Source organism: Polypterus senegalus, chromosome 8 (assembly GCF_016835505.1).
Source record: "Polypterus senegalus isolate Bchr_013 chromosome 8, ASM1683550v1, whole genome shotgun sequence".
Lineage (NCBI taxonomy): Eukaryota > Metazoa > Chordata > Cladistia > Polypteriformes > Polypteridae > Polypterus > Polypterus senegalus.
The window spans coordinates 4,442,599-4,447,118 of NC_053161.1; the positions used below are offsets into that span (position 1 = coordinate 4,442,599).

At 39.6% G+C, this 4,520-nt stretch overlaps 1 pseudogene; it reads left to right on the forward strand.

Annotated features, from left to right (window-relative positions):
- Positions 1-1,283: 1,283 nt before the first annotated feature.
- LOC120533714 lies at positions 1,284-2,689 on the forward strand (annotated as a pseudogene).
- The last annotated feature ends 1,831 nt before the right edge of the window (positions 2,690-4,520 follow it).

A 4,520-nucleotide genomic window follows, 5' to 3' on the forward strand; every position in this document is an offset into this window, starting at 1 on the left:
CACAATACTAAGATTGTATGCAACAAAATTTTACTTCCATAGTCCCTTTTTGATGTTTACATACAACAAGTATGCAACAAAAGCATGAAACATGGCACTGTTGCAAAGCTGTGTTGAAATAAAAGTGCCCAATAACACTGCATAAAACAGATATTGGTAACACTCTGCCCATGAAAGTTGAGCAGCTCCCTCATTTATATCTGGAAAAGCTCATCATGTTAGATTACCGAATGAGATATTTATCATTCCAGAAAAATGGGAAGAATGTATTCTTGATAAATGACAAACCACAAAAGAAAGTTATGTTGGCTTGTCCTTTGATGACTTCTTTAGTGATATCATGGCAGAGGGTCCCACTGACACCAGTACACTGACTGCCAGAATGCTGTGCCTTTTTTGATCCCAGGTCCCTACACAACAGAAATTGAACTTCTTGTAGACATTTTACCAGATAAATAACAGCTGCAAAAGTAAACAGACAAAGACCTATAAAGGTTTTCCAGTAGTTCAAGTAAAGACACAGGTTGTTTCTTTCATAAGATTCAGATATTCCTTCGTGTCAGAATCTCAGATCATGGACATGGTGCTGAACAGACAGAGGCACAGCATCTTCTTCAACAGGGATTGCACTGGCAGCACCTGAGGATGTTTACTAATGGAGGACATAGTAGAGATGTCCTGGTACAATCCAGGAGGCAAGCAGGATGACATCTTTGAGGACCGTATTGCCTTTACAAACCACCAATTTGACGTAAGAAAACATGACAGACAAGTCAGGTTTTTAAGTGATATCTCTGCCGTCAATGTAGTTCTCCTGTCAGATTCTGACCTCAATGAAGATGGCAAAGCCATCCAAAAGGGGTACTTTGAATCACCACAGCCCCTGATATGTCTTCATTCAGACAAAGAATCAAAGTTAGAATCGGGGTAAAGAACAAAAAGGAAGCACAGCTCACAAATGAGCTGATCTCAGTGCTCAAATGTTTTTTGTAGAAGACATTTCAACTGCAGGAATGCTCAGACATTGCACTGAGACATGACTTTGTGGTTGATGAAGAGAGTCACAACAGCAAGAAAGGAAATTCTAGTGAACATTATGTAAACAGAAAGCTTGTCAAAGAGGAAAAAGGCATTTCTACCACTTCAGGGCAACTTGTGGCACACACTGTGTCAGAAAGACAAGGAGCTTTACAGACTGAAGCAGAAAACAATAAAAGTATTACAAAGTACAAGAGTGTGATTAACATTGAAAAGAAATTGTCAACAGATGAACAGTCAAAGTTAGCCTGAAATCCAAAAAAAAAAAACAAACCATGATGTCATTGATTAAAATTGTATGTTCACATTTAAATCAAGTAAAAATGAAATGAAATTTGGTCCCAAATGCAGACATTACATATGAAACAGACAGCCTCAAAAGAAGTATCTAAACTTCAGTCTTCAATGGATGAGCTGTCACATCAAATAAATGATTGCAATTTTGGTCTTGACCACATTTTAAGGGAAACTGGTCAGATTTTGAAAGCATCTCAAACAAGACAAATCAGGGATTACAATGTTATGTCATTGACTAAGACTGCTGCAGAACTCCTCAAGTCAGGTCATCCTCTGGAGCTCATGGATGGAAATGTTGTTCATGTCCCCATTACATGGATCATCCCATCCTGGATAAAGTTCAGGAGACTCTGGGAGACAGTAGGCTGTTTGGCTTCACTATCCTTGGACTCCAAAGTAGCAGTAAATACACTCTGCTGAATGCTATGTTGGGCCTGCAGTTTGCTGTCAGCACTGGAGGTGCACTAAGGGAGCCTTCATCCAGTTAATTAAAGTAGCTGAAGATATTTGAGATGAAGTGAACTATAACTACATCCTTGTGGTGGATACAGAAGGTCTAAGGATGACAGAGCTTCTTTTAAACAAGACCACACTTGGGCGTGATATTGAGTTGGCTATATCTGGTATTGAGCTGGCCAACATGAGCACATGTTTGGAGAAAACACATCTGAGATACATGTTATCCTTCAAATTGCTGTTCAAACATTTTTAAGAATGAATCAAGTCACACACTCCTTAGTTTGCCTCTTTGTTCACCATAATGTCCATGACAGCAGTACTAAACAGAAAAACATGGAAGCTAGGTTCCATCTTTAAGAAAAATTGGATTAAATGACTTAAGTTGCTACTGAGGCAGAGGAATGTGAAGTAAACTGCTTCAGAGATGTCATTCAATTTGATGTAAATGAATCAACATACTACTTTGCTCATTTGTGGGAAGCTAACCCATCAATGGCTCCCCCTAATCCAAGTTACAGCCAGAATGCCTAGGATCTCAAGAGAGTGATCTTAATGCTACTAAGAAAAATGCTAATCACAAGATTCTTGATATTTCTGGATTTAAAAGTAGAATTCAGGACATTTGAGTAGCTCCTCTGAGTGAGAACCTTACTTTTAGTTTCAGGAATTCTGTGGAGATTACATCTTATTGCAAGCTTGAAGTGAAGTATTGTGAGTGGACTTAGATACTAAGATGTCATGCAGTTGAAAATAAGCTGGTGAATGTGAGTGAAAAAATTCTAAAATCAAAAAAGAAAATGGTGATGGAATTGACAAACAATACAAGAGCATAAAGGAGGAAATTGATTAGTGCTTCAAATATAATAAAAACTGGGAAATACTTGTTCAGTGGAAATCAAACATAACTATTAACTATGAAAAATAAAAAAAAAACACTAACTGAAGAATGTAATGAGTTAATTAAGGTAAAGAAGAGTTGCCAAACAGTGAATGAGAACAGAACTAAAAGTGAAGAAGAACTAATAAAGCAGAGCAAAGAGCTGACAGCAGAGCTGAGAACTAAAGACCCCAGTGAGCATAAGTTACAGAAAGAAAATGCAGTAAATAGGAGAAAGAAGCCTCCAGTGAGTTCAGTCCTCCACCTGAGGTCAGCATTGCCGATGATGTGGAGAAAATTCTCATCCATTACTTTGAAAATGTGCCTGGTGTGTATTGTTAATATATCACATCTCACCTGCACTATTTAACCCAGCGTATGTGCTTCCAGGAGGAGGGGTGCGGAGGTTTTGGGAGGTGCTTGTGTGTTTTTTTTTTTTGTGTGTGTGCGTTCGGGTGGGAGACTAAGCGAAGAAGCTGCTGAACGCCTCTAATAAATGTTATTGACAATTAAACGTCGTGTTTATTTCAGTTTAACATGTATAGCAGGGTTCAGGTCTCTGAGACTACAAAACCAGCTTCTGCAAAACACCACAGACAAAACCCCAAGAGCTTTATTGAAACACTTCTGATGATATTTATATTATATTTGGAAGGAATTAAAAAAATAACTGACCATAATATCAGTGAATGACTCTACCAGTTTGATTTCAGAGTGTGGCCTAGTGGTTAAGACTTTGGTCTTCAATTGCTAAGGGTGTGGGTTCAAATCCTACTACTGACACCAATATGTGACCATGAGCAATTCACTTCATCTGACTGTCTTCCAATTGGGAAAAACAAATGAAATGTAACCAATTACATCTTGAATGTTGCAAGTTGTCTTTGGCAAGGCATTTGTTCAAAAATAAGGAAGTCTTGATTTGAACGAGATCTCACAAAATATGACATACTTTTCAAACTAAATTCTCAATTGTGACCTCTTTTACCTCAGTTGTATCTCATGTTTCCTTTTTGTCTAAAGTTATTTCTTTAAGGAATTTTAGGAGAAACATCTGTGACAAAGTTGATTGGTAAGTGAAAATAAATGAGAATCGTTTGTGGCGAGTGGCTGCGGAAGGACCAGAGGAGGGATTACGCCTCCTCCAGACCATGAGGGGGCGACCGCACTGGTGGCTATGGAAGGTCAATCCTATAGGGGCCTGTGGTCACCACCAGGGGGTCTACAGATGCCTGAGGAGCTCTGGCCCTCAGCACTTCTGCCACACTCAGAAGTGCTGGAGGGAAGAAGACCAGGGACACCCGGAGTTCTTCCGGGTGCATAGCCGGCACTTCTGCCACACCAGGGAATGCCGGCAGGAGCTCATTGAAAGGCACCTGGAGCACATCTGGGTGGATATAAAAGGGGCTGCCTCCCTCCATTCGAAGGCTGGAGTCGGGTGGAAGAGGATGGAGCTTGGAGGAGAGGAGTGGAGGCGGCCAAAAGAGTGAAAGGCATTGTGAAAGGCCAGGACTTTAAGGATGATTTGTACGGGAGTACTGGGTTGTATGCGTCACTGTAAATATAAAATGTATAATAAACGTGTGTTGGGAGATAAAACATTGGTGTCTGTCTGTCTATGTCCGGGCTGTTCCCCACACATTTTCAAGTCTCATCAGCCATCAATAAAGTTTTCCTATGGGACCAACTGCTAGAAAAACACAAAAAGAAAATCTGCAGAAACCATTGCAGATCATATTAACAATTAAGAGAGGGAGGGTATTGACTGCAGTTCAAACCACATGTATGAAATGATTCAAATCATATCAAAAGAGATAGATAATTTGGATAAAGAAACACAGTTTCAAAT